The sequence below is a fragment of the Microcebus murinus genome, chromosome 31 (assembly GCF_040939455.1).
Source record: "Microcebus murinus isolate Inina chromosome 31, M.murinus_Inina_mat1.0, whole genome shotgun sequence".
Taxonomy (NCBI): domain Eukaryota; kingdom Metazoa; phylum Chordata; class Mammalia; order Primates; family Cheirogaleidae; genus Microcebus; species Microcebus murinus.
Genome location: NC_134134.1, coordinates 2,218,951 through 2,233,888, shown reverse-complemented (window position 1 = coordinate 2,233,888; position 14,938 = coordinate 2,218,951). Strand labels below are relative to the sequence as shown.

The 14,938-nt window shown below is 39.7% G+C and overlaps 1 protein-coding gene across 1 annotated transcript in view; it reads right to left on the bottom strand.

Moving 5' to 3' along the window:
* Nucleotides 1-14,938, bottom strand: part of LOC109730340 (uncharacterized) — a 140,139-nt gene that overhangs the window by 53,071 nt on the left and 72,130 nt on the right. The gene's annotated exons all lie outside the window — the stretch shown is intronic.

Here is a 14,938-nt window from a genome sequence, read left to right as displayed (position 1 = left end):
CCTCATTTTTTAAAGCAAGCTATACGAAGAAAGGGGAGCTTCCAGATTAAATGTGATTCTTCATTTACAATAGTCAGTAAATCTCCATGAGACACTTAGTGACAAAGAAAAAAAATAACTTTATATGGAAAAAATCTGTCAGAGAGAATCTTAAGAAAGTGAATGAAATTAACATATCTTCAGTGGGACACATTGGTGTTAGACACCCTTGCAAAGAGGAGGATTCAAAATTACTACTGGGATGGTAGTGGCCAACAATATGTAACCATGAAGAATCATCAGTTTTATGAAAATTTCAGATACAGATACTTCCCATGGTTCATTATCTTTAAAAATGTATGTAAATAGTTTAGCATCATACAGAGCAAGTCTACTGTTTTCTATTTTTCCCATAATTTTCTGATTATATTAGCCAATCAATGTTATCCTCTTTCTGAATTTTCTTAATAATATATTATGGAGAGCTGATGAAGCATCCAGATCAAACTTTGAGAGTACATGTTTCCCTTCCTCACTCAAATCTAAAGACTCTATCCCATACCTAATGGGAATCTCAGATATTCACACCATTCTATCTTGACCTTTCACAATGGGAAAATTTTCAATATTACATGTCATACATTTCTTATAAAACTTGGTTATTGTATTAAGAAGCTTGTGAGAGAGAATATACAGCTGGATCTGTTAAATAGGGATAAAGGATTTTCCAAAGCTCCTTGATTATCATAAGAAGAAATAAAAAAATTTACTTATAAAACTTATTAGTCATACACATGAGAAGTAAAGAAGTGAAGGTTTATAAATTCAAAAAATTGAAGTTCTATTCTACCCAAAATCCACTGAATATACGTTCTTCTCATCAGCTCACGGGACATTCTCTAAGATTGACCATATCCTAGGACACAAAGAAAATCTCAAGAAATTTAAAAAAATAGAAATCATACCATGTACCTTCTCAGATCACAGTGGAATAAAACTAGAAATCAACCCTAACAGAAACTCACATTTCTACACAAAAACGTGGAAATTAAACAACCTCCTACTAAATGTTAACTTGTAAATGAAGAAATCAAGACTGAAATAAAAAAGTTCTATGAAGAAAATGACAATGGAGAGACAAGTTATCAACTCCTCTGGGACACAGCTAAAGCAGTTCTGAGAGGAAAGTTTATCTCCATAAATGCCTATAACCAAAAGACAAGAAGATCACAAATAGACAATCTAATGAAACGACTCAAAGAGCTGGAAAAAGAAGAACAGACCAACCCCATACCCAGCAGAAGAAGTGAAATCAACAAGATCAAATCAGAACTAAACGAAATTGAAAACAAGGAAGCTATTCAGGAGATTAATAAAACAAAAAGTTGGTTCTTTGAAAAAATAAACAAAATTGACACACCATTGGCTAAGCTAACGAAAAGCAGAAAAGAGAAATCTCTAATAAGCTCCATCAGGAATAAAAAAGGAGATATCACAACTGATCCCAAAGAGATACAAGATACAATTTATGAATACTACAAAAATCTTTATGCACACAAACTGGAAAATGTGGAGGAAATGGACAAATTTCTAGAAACACACAGCCTCCCTAGGCTCAACCAGGAAGAAATAGATTCCCTGAACAGACCAATCTCAACAGCTGAAATAGAAACAGCAATTAAAAATCTCCCTAAAAAGAAAAGTCCCGGTCCAGATGGCTTCACACCCGAATTTTACCACACTTACAAAGAAGAACTAGTACCTTTCTTGCAGAAACCATTCCACAACATCGAGAAGAACGGAAACCTCCCCGACACCTTTTATGAAGCGAATATTACTCTGATACCAAAACCAGGAAAGGATGCAACAAAAAAAGAAAACTACAGACCAATATCCCTAATGAATATAGATGCAAAAATTTTCAACAAAATCTTAGCTAACCGAATCCAGACACTTATCAAAAAAATAATCCACCACGACCAAGTGGGCTTCATCCCAGGGATGCAGGGATGGTTCAACATACATAAATCTATAAATGCATTCACCACATAAACAGAAGCAAAAACAAAGACCACATGATTCTTTCAATAGATGCAGAAAAAGCTTTTGACAAAATTCAACACCCTTTCATGATACGAACACTTAAGAAAATAGGCATAGAAGGGACATACCTAAAAATGATACAAGCCATATATGACAGACCCATAGCCAACATCATACTGAATGGGGAAAGATTGAAATCATTCCCACTTAGAACTGGAACCAGACAAGGCTGCCCACTATCTCCATTTTCTGTTCAACATAGTGCTGGAAGTCTTGGCTACAGCAATCAGACAGGAATATGGAATCAAAGGTATCCAAATAGGGGCAGAAGAGATCAAACTTTCACTGTTTGCTGATGATATGATACTGTATCTAGAAAACCCCAAGGATTCAACCAAGAAACTCCTGGAACTGACAATGAATTTAGTAAAGTCTCAGGATACAAAATCAATACACAGAAATCAGAGGCATTCATATACACCAACAACAATCTAATTGAAAACCAAATCAAAGACTCAATTCCCTTCACAATAGCAAGAAAGAAATTAAAGTACCTAGGAATATATTTAACCAAAGAGGTAAAAGACCTCTACAGGGAGAACTATGAAACACTGAGGAAGGAAATAGCAGAGGATGTAAACAGATGAAAATCCATACCATGCTCATGGATCGGCAGACTCAATATCATCAAAATGTCTATACTACCCAAACTGATCTACAGATTCAATGCAATGCCTATTAAAATCCCATCAGCATTCTCACAGATATAGAAAAAATAATTTTACGACATGGAACAGATCAGAACTTAAAAATACATAAAGAATCATGAAAGTAAACAGACAACCTACAAAATGGGAGAAAATTTTTGCATCCTATGCATCCGATAAGGGACTGATAACTAGAATATACTTAGAACTCACGAAAATTAGGAAGAAAAAATCAAATAACCCCATTAAAAAGTGGGCAAAGGACTTGAACAGAAATTTTTCTAAAGAAGACAGAAGAATGGCCAACAAACATATGAAGAAATGCTCAACATCTCTAATCATCAGGGAAATGCAAATCAAAACCACAATGAGATATCACTTAACCCCAGCGAGAATGGCCTTTATCAAAAAATCTCCAAACAATAAATGCTGGTGTGGTTGCGGAGAGAGAGGAACACTCCTACACTGCTGGTGGGACTGCAAACTAGTTCAACCTCTGTGGAAAGCAATATGGAGATAACTTAAAGCGATACAAGTGAATCTACCATTTGATCCAGCAATCCCATTGCTGGGCATCTACCCAAATGATCCAGTGACACTCTACAAAAAAGACACCTGCACTCGAATGTTTATAGCAGCACAATTCATAATTGCAAGGCTGTGGAAACAGCCCAAGTGCCCATCAATCCAAGAATGGATTAATAAAATGTGGTATATGTATACCATGGAGTACTATTCAGCTCTAAGAAACAATGGTGATATAGCACATCTTATATTTTCCTGGTTAGAGCTGGAACCCATACTACTAAGTGAAGTATCCCAAGAATGGAAAAACAAGCACCAGATATATTCTCCAGCAAACTGGTATTAACTGAGTAGCACCTAAGTGGACACATAGGTGCTACAGTAATAGGGGATTGGGGAGGTGGGAGGGGGGAGGGGGGCGGGTATATACATACATAATGAGTGAGATGTGCACCATCTGGGGGATGGTCATGATGGAGACTCAGACTTTTGGGGGGAGGGGGGGAAATGGGCATTTATTGAAACCTTAAAATCTGTACCCCCATAATATGCCAAAATGAAAAAAAATATTAAAAAAAAAAATTGAAGTTCTACAAGACTTTCTAGGAGAAATAGTGGACACAACCCCTAATCTGGGACACACTTACCCGAAAACCAGCCTTTTCTGCTCCCTCGTCTCCTACTCTGAAATCTCTTTTCAGGTGAGATAGTGTAGAACAATTAGAATTACATCTTCAGATTGCCCTGAAGGAAGTCAGCACAATTTCTTCCCTTGTTTCCACAAGATTCACAAGCAGGAGGAACACAAAATGAAGAAAGGCTACACTCACTTGTTCTTACTGAAAGGGAAGATTCAGCTATGATCAGCTCTTTCATGGAGACCAAAATGTGAGATTCTCCTGTCTTTTCTTCTGGTTACCTCACCCTGCTACAGATCCCAGGATTTTCTGCTACAAGAATGGGAATCAGGAACACAATGATCTGCCTCTGGCAAACCCAAGAGAGCAGAACCTATGACTTCCCTCTAAAACAAAGCTAGACTCAATTCTCACGAATATATGCAGGAGTCCTAATGTTTGAACCTGGTATCAAATTAGAATTATTTGGGGCACAATTAAAACCACATAGATGTTCTCATTCAGCCCAACAGGCAGGTGATGGTGTTTCTTCAATCTACCCAGGTTATCCTAATTGAAAGCCTGGGATGAGAGGTAATTACCTTAAAATTCTCTCTGAAACATCAATGTGAATATAAATCATGTGGTAATGTTGGCCTCACTCTAAGAAATGAGATCTGCTTGTGTCAAAGAGGTACATTCATTGGGTTCTTGTCAGGTCCATTTTAGTGCTGAAGTTGCTCAAACTAGATCCATTATTAGTAGCACTCAGGTAGAGACAGCAAGCACAGCATACATACTGCCTTTTGCCCAACACTCATCACAACATATACTTAATTTCCAAAGTGAAGAGCAGCATAATGCAATGTCTACTGAGCATGTGCTATGTGCTCAGAAGTATGGTTTTTTGCACTGTGAAGAGCATTTACATTGTGTGATTTAATCCTTGTTATACCAGAAAAGGTGAGTAGTAAGTGTCCAATAATTTACAGAAAAATTTAGATGTGGTGCCAGCCTTTCTATTCGTTTCACACAACTATAACATGACACTACACAAGATCTAGAAAATTCTTTACACTCGCCCAAAATAGGTCCTTTCTAAGTCAACTTACAAGTCCATGTTGATCTCTTACACTGCAGCATTTGTCTCCCCTGAGATTTTGGTCCTTCCTTAGTCCAAAGTATGTCAGTGACTTGTGAATTCCAGGTTAAGGCCAGGTTTAGTTTGGATCGAATTTGTGTATTCTTTGCTTTACAGAGACGGAAGGAAAACAGGAAGAGAAATTCCTCTTTGGAAGCTGCTCTTATGCATCCTGAGAAACCTCAGACCTTGGATTCAGAATTCAGAGCTGCAGATTTGGGTCTCCAGGGAGGCATGGATTCAGTAGCACTCACTGCACATTTCCTGGCATTGGGGCAAGAAGAGAATGCAGAAAGGGAGTTTATGTGTCCAAGCCAGAGTGCATTATCTTTTTCCCATTTGTGTCTGAGCCTCAGGGTTTCTGAGTCTATTTCAGTGATAAAGATGTGAGATGCATTTAGAGAAAGAATAGATCTACTGAGTTTTATCCTATGAGAGTGTATTCACAGGATCTGATCTAAGTATGCTCTGGAGGGACAGTAGACATCACAGAGTCTTAGAGAACTTACTCTGTGCAGATGTGGGCACAGTGAAGCTCTGTGCTGCAGAGTTGCAGGTTACAGACTGGAAGCTCAAAAAGGAATCTAGTGTTCAAAGCCCTTCAAATGTAGAAGTGGTGGGCACATTTTATGTTTATGTTGCATTTTTAATTCTGGAAAGTGTTCAGGAAATATTAAAGGAGTCTCCAACTCAGAAAACCTCCCCACAAAGTTAAAAGATAATTAAAAGAAAACCCTTTTATTACTCAATTAAAGCACAATGTGATGTGCAGAGTGGCAATCCACTGAGAGATTTCAAAGGCACACATAAAGTCCTTACTGTACATAACTAAGCAAATCCTAACTTTTACATACATGTAATCTAGATAAATAATAATTAGCTTTGAAGAAAGAAGAACGAAGACTAGACAGCCCTATTTGTCATAAATAGTGCACCATAAACTTACTTGGTAATTAGTGAGACTCTATGTTTTTGGTAATTGATTACATTCAAATAAAAAACAAGTGTCTCAAGTCAATGCAGGAGGAGATAATTTTGCAAATTAGAGATAGGTGCTCACTGAAGTTAGCATACCATCTTCTTATGGAAATTGTGGGATAGGGAACTATCTTCCTTGATATTTCATTTCAAAGAGATATTTCTCAGTTTCAGATAAAGCATTTCTTTAAAAAAAGAATATTTAAAAATCTTACAAAAGGATTTACAATCTTAGGCAGATAGTTAGGAACTCTGGCTCTTCTCTGGACAATGGTACCCTGTTTTGGTGCTGTTTCCAGCAATTGCTCCACCTGGAGAGACGGATAAGGCTGCCATTCCATGTTGGTGCTGCCCCATCCTTAATTAAACCCTGAGCCACTTGTATACCTGAGGAAGGATGGAATGCTTTATCAATCTAGTGTTTCCCTAGCCAAGGCATAATATTTACAAAGTGATCTAGGTGATCCTAAGGGATTAATACATCATTAGCTTTAATCTGCATTGCAGTTCACCCTCCCTCATGGGCTTTCATAGAGGGAGCTCCTATAGCTTGATGAAATTCCCAGGATACCTGTTGATTATTTGATAAGAACCTACACCTCCGAAGATACAAATGCTGGTGAAATAAAATTAATGAGCATGTTACAATTTTAAAGTAAAAAAATAATAAAACCATCCAAGAGCTCCTCAATTCTTGAGTGGATTATTAATATTTGGTATGTGTTTACAATGAAACATTATTAACTTCTAAGTAATGACAGAGAGCTAGCACTGCTTATGGTTTCCTGGATTGAGTGAGCCCATTATCCATAGTGGAGTGACACAAGATCAGAAGAAAGGGCTCCATAAGTACTCGCCATATAATTGGTATTGACTGATTAAAACTATGGTGCTCAAATGGTGGTGGTGTTCACCACGGATTCAGGGGTTTGCGGGTAGACCCACATCTAAGGGAAGCCTTGATCATCATGGAACATAAGGGCATACCTCTAACCCTTGCTAGGTAGAGGAAAAGATATAAAATGTGACTAAAGTGTTTGTACTCTCATATTTTTTTGAAATAAAAAATATAAAAATAAAAACCATACATCTTTCCTTAACTTTATAAAAATACCAAATATTGAGTCACAAAGCAAATATAAAGGTCAATCAAGTAATTATTGTAAAGTAAATTAAGCAAAAATGTCAAGATTATTTAAAAATTAAAAATATATCAATAGCCGGGCGTGGTGGCTCACGCCTGTAATCCTAGCACTTTGGGAGGCCGAGGCGGGTGGATTGCTCAAGGTCAGGAGTTTGAAACCAGCCTGAGCAAGACCCCGTCTCTACCAAAAATAGAAATAAATTAATTGACCAACTAAAAATATATATACAAAAAATTAGCTGGGCATGGCGGCGCATGCCTGTAGTCCCAGCTACTCGGGAGGCTGAGGCAGTAGGATCGCTGAGCCCCGGAGATTGAGGTTGCTGTGAGCTAGGCTGACGCCACGGCACTCACTCTAGCCTGGGCAACAAAGTGAGACTCTGTCTCAAAAAAAAAAAAATATATATCAATAAATTTTGATTTAGTTATCTCATGCCAGGAAGTTAGACTTAGGGTGACTTTAGGGGAAATTTCAAATTTAGGATAAATTATACATTAAAAATATAAATTATTATATTGTCCATAATGGCAGCATTAGAAGATTATTACAATTCAATAGATATATTTAGGTAAGAATACCAGGGTTCTTCTATTTAGAGGTCTATGAATTTTAAAAAATGAACAAACTGACACTTTGTACCCTTTGATTTTCTCTTTCCCCATCCCACTCTTTGTGGTAACCACACTTCCCACTAAGAAATCAGCTTTCTTTAGATTCCACAGATAAGTGATATCATACTGTATTTGTTTTTCTGTGCCTGGCTTCCTTTACTTAGCATCATGTCCTCCAGTTCAAAACATGGTGTCACAAATGACAGAATTTCATTCTGTTTGACAGCTCATTGTGTAAATGCAGCTCATTTTCTTTATCCACTCATGTGCTGGTGGACACTTAAACTGCTTCTATACCTGGGCTAGAATGAATAATGTTGTAATGAATATGGAAGGAAAGATATATATTCTACATGCTGGTTTTGTTTCAATTCAATATGCATCTAGAAACGGGAGTGATGGATCATATGGTAATTCAATTTTCATTGTTGAGGAATCGCCATACTATTTTCTACAAAGGCTGTATTGAGAAAATACATTTTTAAGACTCAGAAGGGAGGAGGGTGATTGGGATTAAGGGACCAAATCTCATCTACAGTGTGAAAACTATATTCATTGAATGAATAATGCACTAAATGTCCTCAATTTAACACTATATAATTCATACATTTATCAAAGAGAGAAACATGGAGAGGCGGAGCAAGATGGCGGACGAATAACACCGCCAGACAGAGGGTCTCTGCAGAAAAGACAGATTCTAGCAGAAACTAGAGGAAAGAAGCAAGAAGACGAGCATACAGCAGACAAGGGCCGGAAGGAGGGGTACCTGAGACCCCGGGAGACTCCACGGGAGGAGGCTGCGGAGGAGAACTGGAGGCTGAGACCACCGGAGCAGCCCGGAGACCAGCGGCAAGGGTAGGTGGATCTGCTGTTTCCCCTCCCCTGCATTCGGGACTGCTGGTGGGCTCCCCAGCGGGTGGAGAGGCCTGCGGACATCAGCCCAGAGACTGCCGCCGCCTGCCAACGGTGAGCCTGTAGCAGACGTGGCACCAGGTTCCCAACTTCCTCCGGGCACCTCCGTGTGCACGGACCCGAGCCGCGCGGCAGGCGCCATATTGCCTCCTCCTCCCCTCTGCCGACCCTACCCTCGGCTGCCCAGAGAGACAATACAGCCACCAGCCGGAGGCACCTCCAGGGAAAGGGACCTTCCCGTTTGGGACCCCGCCCGCCCTCCCAGGTGCTGCTGGCACCGTGTTCCCAGGAAAACGGTGCCGACTCAGAGGCTGAGAGACATAGACCCAGCTTGGGCTCCCTGTGTGTGAATTAGGACCGGAAATCCTCTCCCTGGTGGGAATACAGTTTGAACTCTGGGACCCAGAGGTCGGACCTGCAGACCAGATCCCCTGCACCGAGGGCTAGCATTGCCCGGGGCACAGAAGGGTTATACCTGAACAGCCTACTGAGGGCTGTGTGCCTCCAGGGGTGGATCGGCGCCCTAGAGGACAACCCTCCTCCCAGGAGGAGGCCGTGCGCCCAACCCAGGTGGCGTTCCTGTGCAGGGAACCTCCCCGCTGGCACCGCAGTCCGGGGAGGCCGGGTGGCTTGTGGTCTGGCCTGCTGGCAGAGGCCCAGGAGTAGCTGCAGAGTTGGGGAGGGTGGAAAGAAGAGAGGCCTGCTGCAGACTGCGGGTCTCAGACAGCCCCACCCCCACACCCAGACTTTCTGGCTGAGCGGGACCATTCCAGCCCCGCCCTGACAGCTTTCCTGGAAGCTGTGAACAGAACTTTGACCCCTGCTAACGGCCTGAGGGCAGGCTTATCCAACCCAGCTCCGCCCAGAACAAGAGCTGATAACAGGACTCAAAATCAACACCATAGCCTGTTCCTCCAAGCAAACGCCACCTACTGACAGGGACGGCATCTTGCACAGCCTTGCCATGGCATCCACTGACTCAATATACAGGGAGTGGTCCAATTTCACCCACAGGCACCACCTAACGCCTCAGAAACTAAACAAGGTGTGTGAATACCCAAACAATATCCTAAGGAAAGAAACAACAACTGATCGACATGGGAAGAAATCAGCGTAAGAACTCAGGAAATATGAAGAACCAAACGGAAAACACACCCCCAACGAGGAGCACCAGCCCCCTAGATACGGACACCGACCAAAATCAGGCAACCAATATGACAGAAAAGGAATTTCGTATGTGGATCATAAGAACACTCACCCAGCTGCAACAACAACTCAATAACCAACACCAAGAAAACACAAAAAACCTCCAAGAAATGGAACAAAGGTTCAACAAAGAGATTGACACAGTGAAGAAAACTTTAACCGAAGTCCTGGAGATGAAGAATCAACTCAGAGAACTACAAAATACTGTGGAAAGTCTCAAGAACAGGGTAGATCAAGCAGAAGAAAGAATCTCAGAGCTTGAAGATAACACCTTCCAATTAAATAAATCGGTCACAGAAATACAGCAGAGAAACAAGAGAAAAGACCAAAGCCTACAAGAGCTGTGGGATTATGTGAAAAAACCTAACGTGAGGGTCATAGGTTTAGCCGAAGGGGAGGAAGACAACACTCAAGGGCTGGACAAGCTTTTTGAAGATATAATAGAGGAAAATTTCCCAGGCCTTGCTCAAAATCACGATATACAAGTTCAAGCAGCCCAGAGGACCCCTGGGAGATTCAATGCAAACAGGAAGACGTCACGTCATGCAGTCATCAGACTGACCAAAGTATCAACTAAAGAGGCCCTTCTAAGAGCTGTAAGACAAAAGAAGCAAGTGACATACAAGGGAAAGCCAATTCGAATAACATCAGACTTCTCTAATGAGACTTTACAAGCAAGGAGAAACTGGGGCCCCATTCTCACTCATTTGAAACAAAACAATGCCCAGCCTAGAATATTATTCCCTGCAAAACTAAGCTTCATATATGAAGGAGAAATAAAAACATTCTCAGACAAGCAAAGGCTCAGAGAATTCACCAAGACAAGACCAGCCCTACAAGAAGTACTTAAAACAGCGTTATGCACGGAACATCAAAATAATAATCCACGGATATAAAAACAACCAAAACCCAAAGATATTAAAGGCCATATATTACAATGGCTCAAGACAGAAATCATAGCAACAACATCCAACCCAACAGAATGATCAGTAATCTACCTTACCTATCAGTTCTCTCAATAAATGTGAATGGCTTAAACTCTCCACTCAAGAGACATAGGCTGGCTGAATGGATAAGAAAATATAGGCCAAGTATATGCTGTCTTCAGGAAACACATTTAACCTGCAAGGATGCACATAGACTAAAAATAAAAGGGTGGAGATCAATATTCCAAGCAAATAGAAGCCAAAAGAAGGCTGGTGTGGCAGTTCTAATTTCAGACGATTTAGTTTTTAAACCAACAAAAGTAGTAAAAGACAAAGAGGGTCATTATATAATGGTGAAGGGCACAGTCCAACAAGAAGAGATAACAATTTTAAATATATATGCACCCAACTTAGGTGCACCCAGATTCATAAAGCAAACCTTACTGGAGCTAAGCAAATGGATTAATAGCAACTCCATAATCGCCGGGGATTTCAACACCCCACTGACGGCACGAGACAGATCCTCCAAACAGAAAATTAATAAAGAAATAATGGACTTAAACAAAACTCTAGAACAATTGGGTCTGACAGACATCTACAGAACATTCTACCCAAAATCCACTGAATATACGTTCTTCTCATCAGCTCACGGGACATTCTCTAAGATTGACCATATCCTAGGACACAAAGAAAATCTCAAGAAATTTAAAAAAATAGAAATCATACCATGTACCTTCTCAGACCACAGTGGAATAAAACTAGAAATCAACCCTAACAGAAACTCACATTTCTACACAAAAACGTGGAAATTAAACAACCTCCTACTAAATGATTACTTCGTAAATGAAGAAATCAAGACGGAAAGAAAAAAATACTATGAAGAAAATGACAATGGAGAGACAAGTTATCAACTCCTCTGGGACACAGCTAAAGCAGTTCTGAGAGGAAAGTTTATCTCCATAAATGCCTATAACCAAAAGGCAAGAAGATCACAAATAGACAATCTAATGAAACGACTCAAAGAGCTGGAAAAAGAAGAACAGACCAACCCCAAACCCAGCAGAAGAAGCGAAATCAACAAGATCAAATCAGAACTAAACGAAATTGAAAACAGGAAAGCTATTCAGGAGATTAATAAAACAAAAAGTTGGTTCTTTGAAAAAATAAACAAGATTGACACGCCATTGGCTAAGCTAACGAAAAGCAGAAAAGAGAAATCTCTAATAAGCTCCATCAGGAATAAAAAAGGTGATATCACAACTGATCCCAAAGAGATACAAGATACAATTTATGAATACTACAAAAATCTTTATGCACACAAAATGGAAAATGTGGAGGAAATGGACAAATTTCTAGAAACACACAGCCTCCCTAGGCTCAACCAGGAAGAAATAGATTCCCTGAACAGACCAATCTCAACAGCTGAAATAGAAACAGCAATTAAAAATCTCCCTAAAAAGAAAAGCCCCGGTCCAGATGGCTTCACACCTGAATTTTACCATACTTACAAAGAAGAACTAGTACCTATCTTGCAGAAACTATTCCACAACATCGAGAAGAACGGAAACCTCCCCGACACCTTTTATGAAGCGAATATTACTCTGATACCAAAACCAGGAAAGGATGCAACAAAAAAAGAAAACTACAGACCAATATCCCTAATGAATATAGACGCAAAAATTTTCAACAAAATCTTAGCTAACCGAATCCAGACACTTATCAAAAAAATAATCCACCACGACCAAGTGGGCTTCATCCCAGGGATGCAGGGATGGTTCAACATACATAAATCTATAAATGCATTCACCACATAAACAGAAGCAAAAACAAAGACCACATGATTCTTTCAATAGATGCAGAAAAAGCTTTTGACAAAATTCAACACCCTTTCATGATACGAACACTTAAGAAAATAGGCATAGAAGGGACATACCTAAAAATGATACAAGCCATATATGACAGACCCATAGCCAACATCATACTGAATGGGGAAAGATTGAAATCATTCCCACTTAGAACTGGAACCAGACAAGGCTGCCCACTATCTCCACTTCTGTTCAACATAGTGCTGGAAGTCTTGGCTACAGCAATCAGACAGGAAAATGGAATCAAAGGTATCCAAATAGGGGCAGAAGAGATCAAACTTTCACTGTTTGCTGATGATATGATATTGTATCTAGAAAACCCCAAGGATTCAACCAAGAAACTCCTGGAACTGATCAATGAATTTAGTAAAGTCTCAGGATACAAAATCAATACACAGAAATCAGAGGCATTCATATACGCCAACAACAATCTAATTGAGAACCAAATCAAAGACTCAATTCCCTTCACAATAGCAACAAAGAAATTAAAGTACCTAGGAATATATTTAACCAAAGAGGTAAAAGACCTCTACAGGGAGAACTATGAAACACTGAGGAAGGAAATAGCAGAGGATGTAAACAGATGGAAATCCATACCATGCTCGTGGATCGGCAGACTCAATATCATCAAAATGTCTATACTACCCAAACTGATCTACAGATTCAATGCAATACCTATTAAAATCCCATCAACATTCTTCACAGATATAGAAAAAATAATTTTACGCTTCGTATGGAACCAAAGAAGACCCTGAATATCAAGAGCAATTCTAGGCAACAAAAACAAAATGGGAGGCATCAATATGCCAGATATCAAACTATACTACAAAGCTGTAGTAATTAAAACAATATGGTATTGGCACAAAAACAGGAATATAGACCAGTGGAACAGATGTGAGAATCCTGATATAAAACCATCCTCATATAGCCATCTCATCTTTGACAAAGCAGACAAAAACATACGCTGGGGAAAAGAATCCCTCTTCAATAAATGGTGCTGGGAAAACTGGATAGCCACCTGTAGAAGGCTAAAACAGGACCCACACCTTTCACCTCTCACAAAAACCAACTCACGCTGGATAACAGACTTAAACCTAAGATATGAAACTATTAGAACTCTAGAGAAAAAAGTTGGAAACACTCTCCTAGACATCGGCCTGGGCAAAGAGTTTATGAAGAAGTCCCCAAAGGCAATCACAGCAGCAACAAAAATAAATAAATGGGACATGATCAAACTACAAAGCTTCTGCACAGCCAAAGAAATAGTCATGAAAGTAAACAGACAACCTACAGAATGGGAGAACATTTTTGCATCCTATGCATCCAATAAGGGACTGATAACTAGAATATACTTAGAACTCACAAAAATTAGGAAGAAAAAATCAAATAACCCCATTAAAAAGTGGGCAAAGGACTTGAACAGAAATTTTTCTAAAGAAGACAGAAGAATGGCCAACAAACATATGAAGAAATGCTCAACATCTCTAATCATCAGGAAAATGCAAATCAAAACCACAATGAGATATCACTTAACCCCAGCGAGAATGGCCTTTATCAAAAAATCTCCAAACAATAAATGCTGGCGTGGTTGCGGAGAGAGAGGAACACTCCTACACTGTTGGTGGGACTGCAAACTAGTTCAACCTCTGTGGAAAGCAATATGGAGATACCTCAAAGCGATACAAGTGAATCTACCATTTGATCCAGCAATCCCATTGCTGGGCATCTACCCAAATGATACAGTGACACTCTACAAAAAAGACACCTGCACTCGAATGTTTATAGCAGCACAATTCATAATTGCAAGGCTGTGGAAACAGCCCAAGTGCCCATCAATCAAAGAATGGATTAATAAAATATGGTATATGTATACCATGGAGTACTATTCAGCTCTAAGAAACAATGGTGATATAGCACACCTTATATTTTCCTGGTTAGAGCTGGAACCCATACTACTAAGTGAAGTATCCCAAGATTGGAAAAACAAGCACCAGATATATTCTCCAGCAAACTGGTATTAACTGAGTAGCACCTAAGTGGACACATAGGTGCTACAGTAATAGGGGATTGGGCAGGTGGGAGGGGGGAGGGGGCGGGTATATACATACATAGTGAGTGAGATGTGCACCATCTGGGGATGGTCATGATGGAGACTCAGACTTTTGGGGGGAGGGGGGGAAATGGGCATTTATTGAAACCTTAAATTCTGTACCCCCATAATATGCCAAAATAAAAAAAATAATTAAAAAAATAAAAAAAAAAAAGAGAGAAACATGAGTGGAA